Consider the following 20210-nt stretch of genomic DNA (forward strand, 5'->3'; position numbering starts at 1 on the left):
CAGCTAGGCTAGACACTATGGGCAATTTGGCATGGTGGGAATGCAGTATATGTGACAAAAAAGCTCTAATTCAATCAGTTAACAGGCAACATTTTCACAAAGTAGACTCCTTTCCAGCTGAGTCACACATTTCCAAAGTTACCCAAATTCATATAAAGAATTCACATTTTAAAAATTGTCAATTGTGGATCAAAGAAGGTTTTGTCCATCTATATATTGTCATAAATGTTCATTCTCTTTGTCAGGCTAAAAATCAACCAAAACTTTTATCTTCACCCAATAAGTGCTTTAAAAATAAAACTCATCATCTTAAAAACAAGATGAAACCCTACTCTGAGCCAGTTCTGTTACAGGTTGCAACAGTTAACTTTTCTGATGACAGCCCACAGTAGCACAGGTGACAACAAATTTGCACTGACGGAGCACCAGTAATAATAGCACAATTTCAAAATTTGACACTAAGCAATGTAAGGCAATATTCTGATTGACTTGGTTAATAAAGTAGATTTTTAGGAGTGTCTTAAAAAGAAGAAAGAGAGATAAGAACTGGGGGTGGCAAATTCAGGAGGACATCCAGAGGTGAGTGCCGAAATAACGGAAGATATATCTGCCAATGGTGCAGTGATTAAATTAGGTGGCATAGTGACTCAGTGGTTGGCACTGCTGCCTGACAGTGCCAGGGTCCTGGGTTTGATTCCAGCCTCAGGTGACTGTCCGTGGGAAGTTTGCATATTATGCCCGCGTCTGCGTGGGTTTCCTCCCCACAGTCCAAAGGTGTGCATGCTAGGTGGATTGGCCATGTTAAACTGCACGTAGTGTTCAGGGATGTGTAGATTAGGGGGATGGGTCTGGGTGGGATGCTGAGAGAGTCAGCATGGGCTTGTTGGGCCGAAGGGCCTGTTTCCACACAGTAGGGATCCTATTTAAAAAAACCAGGTGTGCGCAGAAGGAAGTGTAGGGCTGGAAGAAGAGGGAGAATAGAGGCTATGAGATGATTTGAAAACACGCTCGATAATTTTAAAAGCAATGCAGTGCCTGACCCAGTGTAGTTTAGCAGTTACGGGGGTGACTGGTGAACGGGACTCCATCGGAAGCAAGGTTTAGAGGTTCAGATGGTTTCAAGTTCATTGGGTGGGAGACCATTGAGGCCAAAAGCAACAAAGGTACTGGTGAGGCATTTAATAACAAATGAGGGTGAGGTGTTGTGGGGGAGAGATTGGCGGAAATAGGCTGTCTTCGTGGTGGTGATGGTGATGACAAGCTCAAGACCTCATTTTGGGGTCATACAGGGTGCGAAAGTGTCGACCACCTTGTGAGAGAGATCAGGAGAGGGGCCAGGCAGACATATTGAGGTGGACGCTGTTTGGGCTGTTTGGGTCAATTTGGACTTTGATCTTTCCAACATTTAAAAGAATCTTAATTTATTTGAGCGCTTTGGTCATTTTTTCTGGTGAAAACACCAGAAACGGGACAAGAGGCTGTTCGCCTGGGTGGGGCAGCTTTGGGTGGGAGGAGATGTGATGAAGACTGAAGATATGCCCAGATTTGATGACTGAAGAATCATAACAGGCATGAGACAAATCCAGTCAGTGTGACAGATTACACGTGCACAGTTAAGGAAACCTGACAGAGCCTGTAGCATTATTTCTGCAAATGTACACTATACATACCCCCATAAGTGTCACTTGCAGATGCAGTTGTTTCAGATTTAGAATGCACACAACAATAAGTGGAACACTAAGCAGTTCCCTGTATAACTATAATCAGAGAGCTCATTCCTATGAACGTTTGTATATTTGGCTCTCACTATATACCAGACTGGATACAATTCTAGCTGACAGAAACTACTTGGTGACAATTGTAAATGGCAAGACCTGGTTATTAGCTGAGGCGAATCCTCTGAACTAATGAATTAAATCTTCATTTGTTGGCTTATACACGTGGCATTTGTGTCTGTCCTGAGTTTCTGATAGGGAGAAAAGATGGGAGAGCAGCTGCTATCCAGGTGGTCATTCCTTCTGCAGCGCCTTTAGATATCTAGGGACAGGGTATATAAAAAATATTGGGTCCTTTATTTTCTTGCTTTTACTATCTTCTCCTCTTCTAAAACTACTGGAAATGGGGTAAGGGGGTTGCTGGATCTAGCAGCAGTATAACCTCCAGGGAGTTGTGCAACCAAAAAGTTAGGTCCCAGACACAATTTACACTTGCTACTTATTAACCTGGAATTGTATTTCTAGCTGCGTATTTAATCTTATGGTGTCACCGCACCGGCCACTTCCAGCCTGATGCCCGCTTCAAGCAGGTCATGTTTCCCAATCGCTCATGACTGGCAAAAAGGGGATGCAGAGGTGAAATCGAGGCTTCAGAAATGGCACAAGTGCCTCCCAAGCACCTACAGGCCCGCTACAGGCACTCCATCCCACTAAGCCCAATTCGCTTCCAACAACCTGCCCCGAAAACTTTGTTCACATTTTAAAGACTGTGACAAATTCCACCACAGTAGCTGTGACAGTGCACAATGTTCTAAAGAAAATCAGTTCACTCCATCTCTCATCATTCGCAGAGCCTTTAAAACGAAAATCCAGGAACCGGATCCATAAATTCACTAAAAACACTATACCCTGTCTACATGTGAAGCTCCGATAAAAGCTATCAGCTTGTTTTTGAGCTACATTATTTATAAACAGGTTAACAGGGTGTTAACATTGGGTACTGAAAGCATTGCATTAGTTTATTTTCTGATATTAGGCTAAAAATAGGGCATTTTATTTACCCAGGGCCAGCAAAATGCTGTAATTAAAAGTTACTGTTTCAGTCAGTGTTGTTTCAGTCATGCTGACCCAGAGCACTACTCTGAGCTCACCAACTTACACTGGTTTCCAGATCCCCACACCTCCAATTTAAGAATCACATTCTTGTTTTCAAATCCTTCCCATTTCTATGAACTCCTCCAGCCTTAAAACCCTCCTTGAACACAGAGGTTCAGTCAATCAATGAACTGATGAGTTAGTGACTGTGGAATTGTGCCATGTTGGTGAGACAAGCAGCAATGTAAAATTTGCACTGTCTGCTCATCTTGATTGAGGATCACAGATCACGGTTTTCCACAATGCTGAATGACTGTAAGCTCGGGGGGAAGTGGGTGGTGGGGGTGGGGGGGGGGGGGGGGGGGGCAAGGCCTATGCGAGACAATAGGCCTTACAGGGAAGGTGCATGCTGTTTGTTGCAGATGCTCAAAGTGGCTCAGAAAGACTTCCTTATCAAAAAATAATGTTAGGGCAGTGGAGTAGCAGGTCAGAGTGAGGCCTCCCAGATTCTAAGGTGGAGCCCCTGGACATGTTATGAGGGCAGCGGTAGAAAGCAGGGAGAGGTCACCTTTACCCAGGTGCCAGGGAGTTGTCCAGATTTACAACCAGAGCAGAAAGCTACCGAGGACCATGAGAGGTGTCTCACCCTAAATACTTGGGTAAATGGCTGGAAGACATTTAAAGACCTTACACAAATGATCGCGGTCAATGCATCCACAAATGCCATCTCCCAAGCAGCACATCACATCAACTTCACACACTCATTACTTAGCCATCAATTAATCTGAGCAATCTAAACATATCTAACATTCTCAGGCTGCTCCCTACACTCTCACATTTAGCCTGGCTGCTAGCCTCACACCCGCATCTTCCATATACTTTCAGCCATTCATTTCCAATAGGCACTTCACACAAACATGGCAAGACACCCACTGATCATCTTCCATCTCTCCTCCAGGACACAGTCGCACATATGAGGAAGAAGCAGCAAAGAACCAGCAGGGGGCATACCCTCAGCACCTTGATGCTGAATTCCCACAGATACCATAGCAACCAGTATCACTGAAGTCATCCAGGATAATATCTTCCTACCTCGCTCACCTTCTCAAATCCCACTTCACTACCACCTGCAGCCTAGGATGAAACACAAGCCGCAGATCATGGGTCCTTGCACCCCTGGATCTCCACACAGCCAGCCCTCCCCACCCTCCCCCTCTCAGCCCAAACCATCTCCTTGTACTTTTACATTTCCCAATACCCAAGGACCAGCCAGTGAGGCCTGACAGGAAAGGCCTGGAGAAAACGCATACCTCTCAGGAAGAAGCCCCACATCATGATCCGATGTTCACAGCAACCAATTCAGGCAGTATCTGCACCTTACAGGGTCGTCTGAAGGCACCATGTGTCCTTGGACAGAGGTGGCGTAGTAGCAATGTCACCGGATGAGCAATGTGGAAGCGCAGGCTCATGATATCAGGACATGAGTTCAAATCCCACCATGGGAGATGACAGGTCAATTGTCATAAAACCCACCTGATTCATCGATGTGGTTTAGGAAGGCAAATGTCTTCCTTACACATGACTCCAGGGATTTGCAATTAACAATCAGGAACGGGCAATTCCAAACCGCCAGCGATGTCCACATCCAGTGAACGAATGACAAAAATAAATAAACTCAGCCTGTGGTGAGTCACTAGGAATGAGTGGACAGAAACAAAGCGAGGGGCAAGGACAGGAGGTTAGCCAACTATCAGAGGGTGACGCTCCAGGAGAGGCAGCATGCAGGACGATGCTGATAGCTGGGATCATGGAAATTATTGGTGCCTTGGCAGGCCTGCCACAGTGAGTTGGCTGTCATTATCAAAGGCGCACAGAGGAATCTACTCCGCACTGTCACGGGCCTTGATGTAGAATGTGAGAGCCTGCCCTCATCCAACTGGAAATGGGGGGCTGATTTTGCGAGATCCCTCCTGGGTCCAATACAGGACTGTCGCATTGTGGAGCAGCACTGTCCACTCTGCCCTGTAAATGCACCGCAGCAAGGTTCTTCCGACAGCACTTTCCCAACCTGTGACCCCGACCACACAGGGCCACGGGGACAGGGGAAAACTGTCAGTTTCAAGTTCCCCACCGAGCTGATCACCTGGAACCACAGCACCATCTCTCGACAATCACCGGGTCAGAAATCAAAAAGAGAAAACAACGGAAAGTTGGGAGGGTTGGAGGGAAAAAGTGTTCAGCACCTGTGATCTCGGGGTTTCTTTGAGGGGGATGGAGGCTGATGAGGGAGCGACAACGTCCTCAATGCCTCTTCTTATTTTTTTCCTCCTCAGCTTGCCATCGAAGGCCTGCTGAAAAGGGCTGTGCCCCTCATGATGATCAGAGGGTAGGCGATGGCCTAATGGCATTATCGCTGGAAATGTCAATCCAGAGACCCAGATAATGTTCTGAGGACCTGAGTTCGAATCCTGCCACAGCAGATGGTGGAAGGTGAATTCAATAAAGAAAACTCTGGAATTAACAGTCTAATGATGACCATGTATTGATTGTTGGGGGGAAAAGTCCCATTTGATTCACTAAGGAAGGAAACTGCCATTCTTACCTGGTCCGGCCTATGTGTGACTCCAGACCCACAGCAATATGGCTGACTCTCAACTGCCCTCTGGGCAATTAGAGATGGGCAATTAATGCTGTCTAATTAACGACGCCCTTGTCTTGTGAATGAATAAATGAAAACTAAACATAATAGACCCAGTAAAGTGGGAAACACGATCCACCACGCACTGGAAGGCAGCCCTCTGGCTGGGTGTAGGTAGCAGAGCCTCAGGTGCCATCAGGGTGCTCCATGATGTTCCTGTTACAGCATGGCTGTCATTGGAGAAGCAGCAACCCCGTGTGGAGGGGAGTTATCAGTCACAGTCACATGACCAGTGGGTAGTCCTGCTTGGACAGGAACCCGCCTACCGAGGTTCCACATGGTGGCTGGGCCAGCTGACTGGCAGAGGAGGAACACACTTTGCTTACAGCTCGGTCAAGCAGGAATTCCCTGATGTGATGGTCTCTGCAATGCTGCCTCACGTGACAGGGACCCGGGTTCGATCCCACCCTCAGGCGACTGGCTGTGTGGAGTTTGCACGCCTCCCTGTGCCCTTGTGGGTTTCCTCCGGGTGCTCCGGTTTCCTCCCACACTCCACACTTCCAAAGGTCAGGTGGATTGGCCATGCTGAATTGCCCATATAGTGTCCAGGGACGTGCATACTTAGGTGGGTTAGCCATGGGAAATGCAGGGTTACCGGGATGGGGTGGGTCGGGGCCTGCTTCCATACTGTAGGGATTCTATGTCCACCTCAGCCACAGCATCTGGCTGAGACGGGGGTAGGAGAGACAATCACATAAGGTCCTGGCCCAGTTATTGTTTCTGTTGAGGACCCTCCTGGGATTTCCCTCTCCGCTGCCTCTGCTTCACCTTCATGACAAACAAGGGAGTCTGCAACTCCAGCTTGAAGACTGGCAGCTAGCGGTGTGCTCTGAAATCTTTCATGTGCACACCCCTCATCCTAAACGGGCAGCACAATTCCCCTCAGACTGAAAAGCAAGGAGTCTACTTCCTCCAAATGCTCTCACTGATGCAGGAAGAGGATTGTCGCAAGCACTTCATATCTTTCCTCAGTGAGAGGGGTCCCCTGCTGTGTTCAGCTTCGCAAGTTTGAGCTAGTATTCAAAAGGAGCAGCAAGGATGAAAAGGACAAAATGATCCAGAAAATCGGCGTTAGGTGCCGATTGATGTCACGGTTTGCCCGTTGTGTTGGTTTCTGCCACATGCACGAGATTCCCACACTGTAGCTCCTCAAAACCTGGCAATATTGCTGACCACAAGCCATCAGTGGCAGACACCCTGCCATTCCCATGGTCACATGTCTCCCATAGCACCAGGATTGATGGCTCGGAGATACATCTTGCAGCCCGCATTCCTCCAACTTTTGGCCTCCCAAGATTGCCCTACTCCCATCGCTCCGCTCCTCCAACTTTCCAGAATTCCCTCCAAAAGTTCTTCACCATTCTCTTCCTTCTCTCTGAAACCTGTCCATCAGAAAGTTTCTCATCAGTTCCTCTAATACCTCCGCCTTTTGCCCACTGTCTGAGGACACATATGTTTTTGGGAATCTTGAGACAACTTCTTTACACATTAAAACCACATTAATAAGGTGTTGATTATTTTGTCACATCATCTATCTTTTGGTTTATTGCTTATTAATTTAGAAAATCAGGCTTCAAGAAAATTAGAATTCATCCTAAGGGTGCTTTAAATATTTGCAACAATATTTAGCTCATTTAAAAAACGTTATGTTTCACAGTGCAATATGTTGATCATTATTCACATCAACAGTGATCTTTTGGAATTGCCAGCTTCTGTGAATCACCTTTTAGAATCTAATCCCATTTTCATTGACAACAGCCATGCAGTATGTAATGAAGGCAAGTATTCAGGACAAATTTGAGACAATTTAGTCGCCTAGTTCATAATACGCTCCCTTGCAACACATGACAGTGTGGCTGTATAGAGGCAAAAGGCCACAGATTAGTTTGATTAGGGTCAACTCTTGTTTCTTCTGCTGCTGTCTCTTTTGCACCCAGGCTGCCAAAATATCCTCTCCACGTTTGTAGTAGCTGCTGACACTAAACAGGTTTGAATGCGATTCCCTTGGCTATCATTTCAACATACAAACGTGCCAATGAGGTGCAGATTGTAGTCCATTCAGCCCCTCATGCCTGCTCTCCCTTACAGTAACATCATAGCTTGCATGTTTGCATTTCAAATTGCACACTACCTTTTGCACTCACTAACCTGCGATTCTCCTGCCTAACAGTTGGAAGCCACTTACTTGGCCTTAAAATGACCCCCACCTCCTGAGGCAGAGATGTATCAAGTCACAACTCTCAGGAGAAAAGAAAAAGTAACACTTAAAAAGGTGATCCCCCTAATTTTTAAGGCAGTGTCCTAGTTCTGGACTGAACAACATTCTTATCCAGAACCTTTCAGGATCTTATAAACTTCAAATAAATCACACTTCAATCTTCTAATCCCCAGTGAAAACCAACATGGTTTATTTTAAATGGGGTGATGTATAATGAGGGATTCCATATGAACTCACTGTGCAGTCGTCATCTGCTATGAAAACAAACAGTCGTGGCTACATTTTAATCACTTTTTTCCTTCCCTCTGCTCCCAGGGCCATCACAACAGGGAGCAGATTACAGAGACCCTCATGCTGGTTCCTCCATTCCATCAGGTCAGGGCCAATTTCGATCTTAATCTGCTCCACCACCTCTTAGCGAAAATCCGGCTTTGAAATTTTCAGTTGACCCTCAGCCCCAACATGTTTTTGGAGAAGCAAGCTCCAGATTTTCAACACCCCTTTTGCATGAAGAAGTGCTTCTGGAGATCTTGCTCCTGATTGGCCACTCACCTCAGCAGTGGACTGTGATAGTCTCAGCTATCAGGGTTAGTACGAGGGAAAAGAGACATCCCGATTTAGCTGGAAACCTCCCATGTACCTTCTAACAACCAATAACAAGAACCCTGAGCTGTCAGTTGTTCTTCCCATTCTCCAAACATTATGTCAATGAACCTCATTTCCGGTAACTGCGGGAAGGCAATGGCCTAGTGGTGTAATCCTGGGTTGGTAATCCAGGGACTCCAGGTATTTTCTGGTGACACAGTTTTGGATCCCACCATGGCAGATGGTGGAATGTGAAATTTAATAGAATTAAGATGTCTAATGACCATGAAACCATTGTTGATTGTTGAAAATGCCCATCTGGTTCACTGATGTCCTTCAGGGAAGGAAACTGCCTTCCTTACCTGGTCTGGCCCACACCTGGCTCCAGACCCACAGCAATGTGGTTGGCTCTTAACTGCCATCTGCTGCAATAAATGCTGTCCTAGCCAGTGACACCCTCATAGATATACACAGGGTTCTCTGATGTGATCATGTGATCCCTTAGGCTCATGGTGCCCCTCAAAATGACGAATTCTTTTTGTAATATGAACATTCACAGATTAGTGTACAGGCATTTTAATCAGCATTATTTCTGTCATCTACAAAATTGAAATCCAAGTGGGTAAAAGTCTTTAGAACAACCCACCTCTTTTAAGGACTGAGCTCCTTGACCATTTTGAATGAGCTCAGTACTTTGATTAAATTATTTGGTTGCAGAGGCATCCTAAACCACTGGGAGTATAGTGTGCAGCGTTGATCTCCCTACCCAAAAAGTGCACACGTGCTATAGAGGGGCTGCAGCAGAATTTCACTCGGCAGATATTTTTGGTCTGACTGTCTTATGAGGAGAGATTGGTTCAACTGGGCCCGAATTTAGTTTAGAGGGAGCAGAGGGAATTGATTGAAACATATAAAATTATAACAGGGCTGGGCAGCCTAGATGTGGACAGAATGTTTCCCCAGATTGAGAAGCCTAGAACGAAGGAGCACACAGTCTTGGGATAAGATTTAGGACTAAGGTGAGAAAGATTTCTTCCCTCAAAGAGTAGTGAATTTATCGAACTTTCAACCACAGAAATTATAGAGTCATAAGCCAAATCACCGAATGTATTCAAGGAAGAGATAGATTTTTAAGAAGGTTTTTAGAAGAATTAAAGAGGGATGGGGAGAAAGCAAGAAAACGGCATTGAGATAGAGAATCAGCAACGATCGATGAATGGCATAACATCTTCAAAGGGCCAAACGCCCTATTCGCTCTTCTGATTTCTATGTTTCAATCCAAATTCTGAACCCTGACCACCCCCCCCAACCCCTCCACAGGAGTGATTAAAACTATCCTGTTCCTCCTGCAGAATGTGGGAGGTAAGGGTCACCACTAGTGTCCCTGCTGACTACATCTGCGGGAAGTGCACCCAACTCCAGCTCCTTGAAAACCACGTTAGGGAACTGGAGCTAGAGCTGGATGAACTTCGGATCACTCGGGAGGCAGAGGGGGTTATTGAGAGGAGTTACAGGAAGGTAGTCACTCCTCAAGTACAAGAAAAAAGCAGATGGGTTACGGTCAGGGGACGGAAAGGGAACTGGCAGGCAGTGCAGGGATCCCCTGTGGCCATTCCCCTCAACAATAAGTATACCATTTTGGATACTGTTGGGGGGGACGACTTACCGGGGAAAGCAGTGGGGCACAGGTCTCTGGCACAGAGTCTGTCCCTGCTGCTCAGAAGGGAAGGGGGAAGAGGAGCAGAGCAGTAGTCATTGGGGGACTCCATGATTAGGGGGACAGATAGGAGGTTCTGTGGGGACGAGAGAGACTCACGGTTGGTGTGTTGCCTCTCAGGTGCCAGGGTGCGTGATGTCTCTGATCGTGTTTTTGGGACCTTGAGGGGGAGGGGGAGCAGCCCCAAGTCGTGGTCCACATTGGCACCAACGACATAGGTAGGAAGAGAGATGGGGATTTAAGGCAGAAATTCAGGAAGCTAGGATGGAAGCTGAGAGCTAGGATGAACAGAGTTGTTGTCTCTGGTTTGTTGCCCGTGCCACATGCTAGTGAGGCGAGGAATAGGGAGACAGAGGAGTTGAACACGTGGCTACAGGGATGGTGCACGAGGGAGGGTTTTGGATTCTTGGATAATTGGGGCTCTTTCTGGGGTAGGTGGGACCTCTATAAGCAAGATGGTCTTCACCTGAACCAGAGGGGTACCGATATCCTAGGGGGGAAATTTGCTAAGGCTAGTCGGGTGGGTTCAAACTAATTCAGCAGGGGGATGGGAACCAAAATTGTAGTTCGACTATAGAAAAGGTTGAGAGTAGGGTGGTTGAAATAAAGTTTCAGGGAAGCAAGATGGCACCGGCAAGCAAGAAGTTGGATTGAAGTGTGTCTACTTCAATGCCAGGAGCTTCCGGAATAAGGTGGGTGAACTTGCAGCATGGGTTAGTACCTGGGACTTCGATGTTGCGGCCATTTCGGAGACATGGATAGAGCAGGGACAGGAATGGTTGTTGCAGGTTCCGGGATTTAGATGTTTCAGTAAGAACAGAGAAGATGGTAAAAGGGGCGGAGGTGTGGCATTGTTGGTCAAGGACAGTATTACAGTTGCAGAAAGGATGTCTGGGGACTCGACAACTGAGGTAGTATGGGCTGAGGTTAGAAACAGGAAAGGAGAGGTCACCCTGTTGGGAGTTTTCTATAGGCCTCTGAATAGTTCCAGAGATGTAGAGGAAAGGATAGCAAAGATGATTCTCGATAGGAGTGAGAGAGACAGGGTAGTTGTCATGGGGGACTTCAACTTACAAAATATTGACTGGGAACACTATAGTTCGAGTACTATAGATGGGTCAGTTTTTGTCCAGAGTGTGCAGGAGGGCTTCCTGACACAGTATGTAGATAGGCCAACAAGGGGCGAAGCCACATTAGATTTGGTACTGGGTAATGAGCCCGGCCAGGTGTTAGATTTGGAATTAGGTGAGCACTTTGATGATAGCGATCACAATTCTGTTTTGTTTTCTTTAGTGATGGAAAGGGATAGGTGTATACCACTGGGGAAGAGTTATAGCTGGGGGAAAGGCAATTACGATGAGATTAGGCAAGATTTAGGGAGCATAGAATGGGGAAGGAAACTGCAGGGGATGGGCACATTAGAAATGTGGAGCTTATTCAAGGAAAAGCTCCTGTGTGTCCTAGATAAGTATGTACCTGTCAGGCAGGGAGGAAGCTGTAGAGCGCAGGAGCCGTGGTTTACGAAGGAGGTGGAATCTCTGGTCAAGAGGAAGAAGAAGGCTCATGTTAGGATGAGATGTGAAGGCTCAGTTAGGGCTCTTGAGGGCTACGAGGTAGCCAGGAAAGACCTAAAGAGAGAGCTCAGAAGAGCCAGGAGGAGACATGAGAAGTTGTTGGCGGATAGGATCAGGGTAAACCCTAAGGCTTTCTATAGGTATTTAAGGAATAAAAGAATGACAAAAGTAAGATTAGGCCCAATCAAGGATAGTAGTGCTAAGTTGTGTGTGGAGTTAGATGAGGTAGGGGAAGCGCTAAATGAATATTTTTCAACAGTTTTCACTCTAGAAAATGACAATGTTGTCGAGGAGAATACTGAGATACAGGCTACTAGACTAGGTGGGATTGAGGTTCACACGCAAGAGGTATTAGAAATCCTTCAGAAGGTGAAGATAGATAAGTCCCCTGGGCCAGATGGGATTTATCCTCGGATCCTCTGGGAAGCCAGGGAGGAGATTGCCGAGCCTTTGGCATTGATCTTTAACTCGTCATTGTCTACAGGAATAGTGCCAGACGACTGGAGGATAGCAAATGTGGTTCCCCTGTTCAAGAAGAGGAGTAGAGACAACCCTGGTAATTATAGACCAGTGAGCCTTACCTCAGTTGTTGGTAAAGTGTTGGAAAAGGTTATAAGGGATAGGATTTATAATCATCTAGAAAAGAATAAATTGATTAGGGATAGTCAGCACGGTTTTGTGAAGGGAAGGTCGTGCCTCACAAACCTTATTGAGTTCTTTGGGAAGGTGACCAAACAGGTGGATGAGAGTAAACCGGTTGATGTGGTGTATATGGATTTCAGCAAGGCGTTCGATAAGGTTCCCACAATAGGCTATTGTACAAAATGCGGAGGAATGGAATTGTGGGAGATATAGCAGTTTCGATCAGAAATTGGCTTGCTGAAAGAAGACAGAGGGTGGTAGTTGATGGGAAGTGTTCATCCTGGAGACCAGTTACTAGTAGTGTACCGCAAGGGTCGGTGTTGGGTCCACTGCTGTTTGTCATTTTTATAAATGACCTGGATGAGGGCGTAGAAGGATGCGTTAGTAAATTTGCGGACAACACTAAGGTCGGTGGAGTTGCGGATAGTGATGAAGGATGCTGTAGGTTGCAGAGAGACATAGATAAGCTGCAGAGCTGGGCTGAGAGGTGGCAAATGGAGTTTAATGCAGACAAGTGTGAAATGATGCACTTTGGTAGGAGTAACTGGAAGGCAAAGTACAGGGCTAATGGTAAGATTCTTAGTAGTGTAGATGAGCAGAGAGATCTCGGTGTCCATGTATAGAAATCCTTGAAAGTTGCCACCCAGGTTGACAGGGCTGTTAAGAAGGCGTACAGTGTTTTAGCTTTTATTAATAGAGGGGTCGAGTTCTGGAACCAAGAGGTTATGGTGAAGCTGTACAAAACTCTGGTGTGGCCGCACTTGGAGTATTGTGTACAGTTCTGGTCACCGCATTATAAGAAGGATGTGGAAGCTTTGGAAAGGGTGCAGAGGAGATTTACTAGGATGTTGCCTGGTATGGAGGGAAGGTCTTACGAGGAAAGGCTGAGGGACTTGAGGCTGTTTTCATGAGAGAGAAGAAGGTTGACAGGTGACTCAATTGAAACATATAAAATAATCAGAGGGTTAGATAGGGTGGATAGGGAGAGCCTTTTTCCTAGGATGGTGATGGTGAGCAGGAGGGGGCATAGCTTTAAATTGAGGGGTGAAAGATATAGGACAGATGTCAGAGGTAGTTTCTTTACTCAGAGAGTAGTAAGGGAATGGAACGCTTTGCCTGCAACGGTAGTAGATTCGCCAACTTTAGGTACATTTAAGGTGTCATTGGATGAGCATATGGACGTACATGGAATAGTGTCGGTTAGATGGGCTTGAGATCGGTACGACAGGTTGGCACAACATCGAGGGCCGAAGGGCCTGTACTGTGCTGTAATGTTCTATGTTCTATCCCTTTATAAGTGTGAAGCTGGATGAACACAGCAGGCCAAGCAGCATTTTAGGAGCACAAAAGCTGACGTTTTGGGCCTAGACCCTTCCCGAAACGTCAGCTTTTGTGCTCCTAAGATGCCGCTTGGCCTGCTGTGTTCATCCAGCTTCACACTTTGTTATTTTGGATTCTCCAGCATCTGCAGTTCCCATTATCTCTGATCCCTTTATAAGCTTTAACAGCACCAACCATCCCTGCGTTGAAAATTCCTCGCAAAATTCAGTTATGGCTACAGCAACAGTTCAGAAAATAATCAGTGTGCCCTTTCGCCCTTTAGCGTTATCTAGTTTGTTTCCTCCCTGTGGGCATGAATGGGTGATTTTAACTTTGTGGTACTGTCAAACAGACGATAGTGAATCAGCAAGTATAATTTTCTGGGCTAAGTTTGACAGGAATTTTACATGCCACTTCAGCAACATCATAAGACTCTCAAAAGGGAGAGATGCTGTTTCTTTGCACAGTTAATGGAACAGCAGCACATTTCAGCTCCTAACTTGGGCTAATTTGCAATTCTGGCTCTCTATCTCTTCCTCATTACAAATTGCTGGATGATTTGCACATGAATAACGACATGTATTATTCACACCTCGTTAGGTTTTCAGCAAATTCTGAGCCATTCTTTTCTTTAGTGCCCAAAGCTCCCAGGAATAACCACACATAATATTGCAATAATAGAGGGTCAGATCATGACTTGTGCGACAGAAAATCAGCAACTCATTTCACCCCACAGATAATCATTGAGAAAGACACAATTCAGACAATCAATTTACATTTTACACCACTGTTTAAACTGAACATTATCATTTCACTGGATGATAAGACCTTAAGATACAGGAGCAGAATTAGACTATTCGGCCCATCCAGTCTGCTCTACCATTCGATCATGGCTCCCATGTTTCTCAAGCCCATCCTCCTGCCTTCTCCTCATAACCTTCACCAATCAAGAACCTATCGATTTCTGTCTTAAATACACTCAATAACATGACCTCCACAGAGCTCTGCAGCAATGCATTCCACAGAACTCCATTTACCATTCTCCCAAGCCTGTTCAAGTTCTTCTGCATCTCCCGCTTCCTCAACGATACCTGAACCTCCACCCATCTCCTTCTTATCTGCAAACTTAGCAACAATGCCCTGAGTTCCTTCGTCCAGATTGTTAATGTGCAACATGAATAATTGTGATCCCGACACGGTCACCCGTGGAAGTCCACTAGTCACCAGCTGCCATCCTGAAAACAACCACTTTATCTCTATGCTCTGCCTTCTGCCCATCAGCCAATCCTCTATCCAGAGATAATGGGAACTGCAGATGCTGCAGAATCTGAGATAACAAGGGTCTAGGCCTGAAACGTCAGCTTTTTTGCTCCTAAGATGCTGCTTGGCCTGCTGTGTTCATCCAGCTCCACACTTTGTTATCTCCAATCCTCTATCCATGCCAGTACCTTGCAGTTCTTCAAATCTACCCAAACAGATTCTATTCCTTCCAACCCTACTTCATTTCTTGCTATCAATTTAATTTCATTTCTTATTGATAAGGCAACCCCACCCTCTGCCCATCTGCCTGTCCTTTCGATAGGATGTGCATCCTTGAATATTTAGTTCCCAGCCCCAATCCCCTCGCAGCCACATCTCTATGATATCCATAACATTATACCAACCGATTTCAATCTGTGCTACAAACTCATTACCTTGTTTTGTATACTGTGTGTATTTAAGTACAACATCCTCAGTACTGCATTGACTGACCCCCTTTTCAGAACTGTATCCTCATCTGCTGTGAGGAAGGATCAAGCAGGACCTTCCTGCTCCTCTGATGCTGCTTGACCTGCTGTGTTCATCCAGCTCTACACCTTGTTATCTCCTCAACTGCTGTGCCTGAAATTAGATTCCTGACCATTTCCATACTCTCTGTCCTGTTACTTTTATCTGCAAAATTTAATAACCTCTGATGAGCCCAACGTCGCTTTCTACTTTCCCCCTAATTTTCCAGGCAACCGAACTCTTCCCCAATTACTTAGTTTGAAGCCCTATCCACAGGCCTAGTTATACGATTTGCAAGGACTCTGGTCCCGGCATGATTCAGGTGGAGCCCCTCCCACTGGATCAGCTCCCTCCTCCCCCAGCACCAATGTCCCCTGAATTCCAGATAACAAAATGTGAAGCTGGATGAACACAGCAGCCAAGCAGCATCTCAGGAGCACAAAAGCTGACGTTTGGGGCCTAGACCCTTCATCAGATCCCCCGAATTCCAACCTGTTTCTCCATCACCCAATCTTTGAGCCACACATTTACCTCTTTAATCTTGTTGATCTTGGGCCAATTAGTTCATGGCTCATGTAGTAATCCAGAGATTATTACCTTCTTATTTTCGCCCCTAGCTGCTCATATTCCCTCATCAGAGCCTCTTTCCTCTTCCTAAGCAAATTGTTGGCACCTACATAGACCACAACAACTGGATCTTTCCCCTCCCTCTCCAAGTTCCTCTGCAGCCCAGGTGAGAGATCCTGAACACAGGCACCAGGCAGGCAACACAGCTTTCGGGAATCTCAATCCTGGACACAGGGAACAGTGTCTATTCCCCGACTATACTATCCCCGACTGCAAGTATTTCCCCTTTCTCCCCCACTCTCTTGAATATTTCACTGTATCACGGTGCTATGGTCAGTCTGCTTATCCTCCCTACAGCCTCTGCTCCCATCCACACAGTGAGTGGGAATCTCAAACCTGTTAGTCAGGCTCAAGGGCTCAGGCTCCTTCCGCACAGCCTCCTGGATCCCTCTACCTTCCTCACTGCTTGTCAAACCCTCCTGACTCCGACCACTGACTGAATCCGAGGCACTTTATCTAAGGGGTGTGACTGCCTCCTGAAACACAGAGTCCGGGTAACTCCCTCCCTCCCTGTTGTGTCGTAGTGTTCGAAGCTCAGGCTCCAGCTCATCAACTCTAAGCTGGAGTTCCTCAAGCAACCAGCACCTGCTGCATATGTGGTCACCATGAACCACAAATGGGATCCACCAGCTCCTACATCGTGCAGTTACAACACATCGCCTGGCCCTGCATCTCTGTTTTAATTGCATAGTTCTTAATTTGATAATTAAAAAACCACAGACGAGAGAGATTTGGTACAGAAAACGTTAAAATATTATGGCTGTCAGCATTCTACCCTAATCAAGACACACTTTGAAATATACTTGACCTGGTTTTCATTGAACATTTTGTTATTTTCATCCAGCTGTGCGCGTGATAGGCTGATGGAACAGATAGCACGGATAAAGTAGAGGGAAGAAATCAATTCTCTTGACTTCCTTTATGTGTCCGTCTGCTTTAGTGCACCAGAAAACCAGCTGACAGACAGAGAGCCTTATATAGCTTTTGCTGTTTGTTCATGGAAAGTGGGTGTGGCTACCTAAGCCAACATTTATCGTACATCCTTAAATCGCCCGGAGAACTGCTCGAACTGCTGCAATTCTTGGGATTTAGGGGCAGCATTGCAATGCAATGAAACAGCTAGCTCTGGGTATAAATTATTAAGTACCTGGATGCGTTCCATGCCAGTTGGTTAACAGAAGTGAGGTTCTGCTGTGTACCACAGCAGGCTGGTGAGCTACTGACACAGGCGAGATGGGACGGGAATCAAGGAGGGGAGGGAGTCTCGTCCAGAAACAAGGGACAGCATTTAATGCCCATCTCTGCCACGGGTTTAGAGGAAGGGATGGCATTTAGCTGGCAGGATGGAGCTGGGTGAAACAGAGCCAGGAAAAGAAATCACAATCCCTGGCGTTTCTCCAAATTCCAGGCTCCCTACCTGTTAATGTTTGACAGCATCTGACCAGCTCCTTCCTTACGTGCTTTGGGTTCTACAGAACAAGGTATGCTGGTACAGAAGGAAATCATTCAACACACTGAGTCTGCATCAGTTCTTTAGAAGAGAAATCCACTCTGTGCCTCCCCTCCTAATTCAAACCCCTGCCATATTTTCTCTACATTTCCTTCCTCTAAGTGTTTATCAAACTTGAAATTGTAACATTAAAGAAGGAATGCATTCCAAATCCTAATCAATCTTTGTGTAAAAGGTTCTCTTCAAGTCACCTCCATTCCTTTTGCCAATCAAATTAAACAAAGTTAGATCTGATTACTCAATGGCTGAGGAATAGATAAATGCAAATTTCAATCCTCCAGAATTCTATGCACCTCCTCAAATCCCACCAGCCTTTCTCGGTTCTTAGGAAAACAACCTCAGCTTCTCTGTAATCCCTCAACCTTGGAACCATTGCATTAAATTTCTTCCAAACTCTCTACATCTAGTCCTCAGAACGAGAACCAATAGTCAGTCACAGTAAGGTCAAAATGTGTTGTGTAGCTTCAACAAAACCTCTTGCCATTTGTACACTATACCTCATTCAAAAAGTCCATCAAAAGCTCAGGTTTCGGACGCGCGTGTTTTACAACCATCGTTCTGTCAGACAATTACACACAACTTAGTTGTTCACGTTATGTAACCAGCCTCGAACATATTCCAGTGCAATATCCAGAAAGGCACATCTAACAGACCAAACTTCATAAACACTGCAAAATAATAACCTGCATGTGGGGAATATCACAAACTCACTGTGATATTTTCAAGAGGTGCATACACCTGACCTCCCTTCCAAATTTAAAACTAACAATACCGTCCAGTCAATTAGTATTAACCGATTTATCTGCAATAATGTGATATTCCTAGCTATCTAAGTAGCTTGAACAAAAGAAATCACATTTTGTTTCATGATGAATATTTTCTCATTTTACACTGAAACTAACCACACTTACAAATACCCAGCTTAGAGCATAGAATGGGAGAGCATTGATGCTGGAAATACCAAATATAAACAGAAAATGCTGGAGAACCCTCGGTCCAGCAGAAACTCTGAAGGGCAATGGACAGAGAAAGAGCATTAACGCCTCAAGCCCATGACTTTCTCATTCAGAAGAAGAATCACTGACCTCTGTTTTATTTCTGCACTGATGCTGCCAGATATGCTGAGTGTTTCGAACATGCCCCATTAGAAATGGAGCAAAATTAAGCTTTTTACCTCCACTTGAGAGTCTAAAATTCCAGCTCTTCTCTACTTAATGACTGGTGAGAATATGGAACTAGCTGCTACACTAAGTGGCTCAGGTAACCAGCCAGATGCAGGATAATCGGAAAGGAGGACGGTGATAAACTTTGCAAGTCACAAAATGCCTGCATTTGAGATTGTCCCTGCTGCCAAATGTGAAACTCAGCAAAGATTCTGGTTACGGGGATATAATTGAAGTTCCTGGCTGACAGGTTATTTCTGAGAATTGTCATTCTGGCTGAGGTTGCTGTGGAAGCAAAAAGTAGGGAAGCTAAAATGGCCAACAGTCTCAAGTGGGGATTATTGGCTCTCCAGCTGTTGGCTGAGCATGAAAATGCAAGCTGAGCTTTTGAAGAAAAAGAGACAGTTGTTGGTTTGACAGAAAAAGACAGAGAGGAGCTCATGGTGCAGAAATGTGCAAGACAGCTAAAGGAATTCTCTCCACCCATCTCACCTACTCCAACCTCTCTCCAGCAGAACACGCAACCCTCCACTCCAACCTCAACCTCACCATTAAACCCGCTGATAAACAGGGGTGGGGCAAGGTGTTGGTATGGCGCACTGACCTCTACATCGCTGAGGCCAGATGCCAACTCTCCAACACCTCCTCCTACCATCCCCTCCATTATGAACCCCCACACCGATCATCAAACCATCATCTCCCAGACCATTAACAATCTCATCTCCTCGGGAGATCTCCCATCCACAGCCTCTAACCGGATTGTTCCCCAACCCTACGCTGCCCGTTTCCAATTCCTACCCAAAATCCATAAACCTGACTTTATCTGCCTGCTCCTGCCCCACAAAACTCAAGGCCACCTACCTCAATTCCTTTCTTTCCCCTCTGGTCCAGAAATGTCCCACTGACATTCGGGACTCTACCCACACCCTCTATCTTCTCCAAGACTTACAATTCCCCGGCTCCCAACACCTCATCTTCAACATGGACACCGAGTCTCTCTATACCTGTGTCCCTCAACAGGACAGCATAAAAGCCCCCTGTTTCCTCCTCTCCCATTGGCCCAACCAGTCCCCCTCCATGGACACACTCATCCACTTGCAGAACTTGTCCTTGCCCTCAATAACCTTTTCTTTAGCTCCTCCCACTTCCTACAAACCAAACGGGTAGCTATGGGCACCCACAAGGGTCAGTGCTATGCCTGCCTCTTTGTAGGATACATGGGCCAGTCCCTCTTCTGCAGTTACACTCATACCATCCCTCACCTCTTCCTCTGTCACATCGATGACTGTATCAGCCCTGCCTCATGCTCCCATGAGGAACTCGAACAGTTCACCCACCTCACCAACACCTTTCACCTTAACCTCAAATTCATCTGGGCCATCTCCAACACCTCCCTCCCCTTATTGGCCCTCTCTGTTTCCATCTCTGGCAACCAATTCAACACTGACATCCATTCCAAACCCACTAACTCCCACAGCTTCCTCAAGTGCGTCTCCTCTTACCCACCCTCCTGCAAAAATGCAATTCCGTACTCCTAGTTCCTCCACCTCTGCTGCTTCTGCTCCCGGGATGAAGCGTT

At 46.1% G+C, this 20210-nt stretch overlaps 1 protein-coding gene across 4 annotated transcripts in view; it reads right to left on the reverse strand.

Moving 5' to 3' along the window:
- Positions 1–20210, reverse strand: part of hnf1a (HNF1 homeobox a) — a 184253-nt gene that overhangs the window by 101206 nt on the left and 62837 nt on the right. The window lies entirely within an intron of this gene.

This window comes from Stegostoma tigrinum, chromosome 26 (genome assembly GCF_030684315.1).
Source record: "Stegostoma tigrinum isolate sSteTig4 chromosome 26, sSteTig4.hap1, whole genome shotgun sequence".
Taxonomy (NCBI): Eukaryota; Metazoa; Chordata; class Chondrichthyes; order Orectolobiformes; family Stegostomatidae; genus Stegostoma; species Stegostoma tigrinum.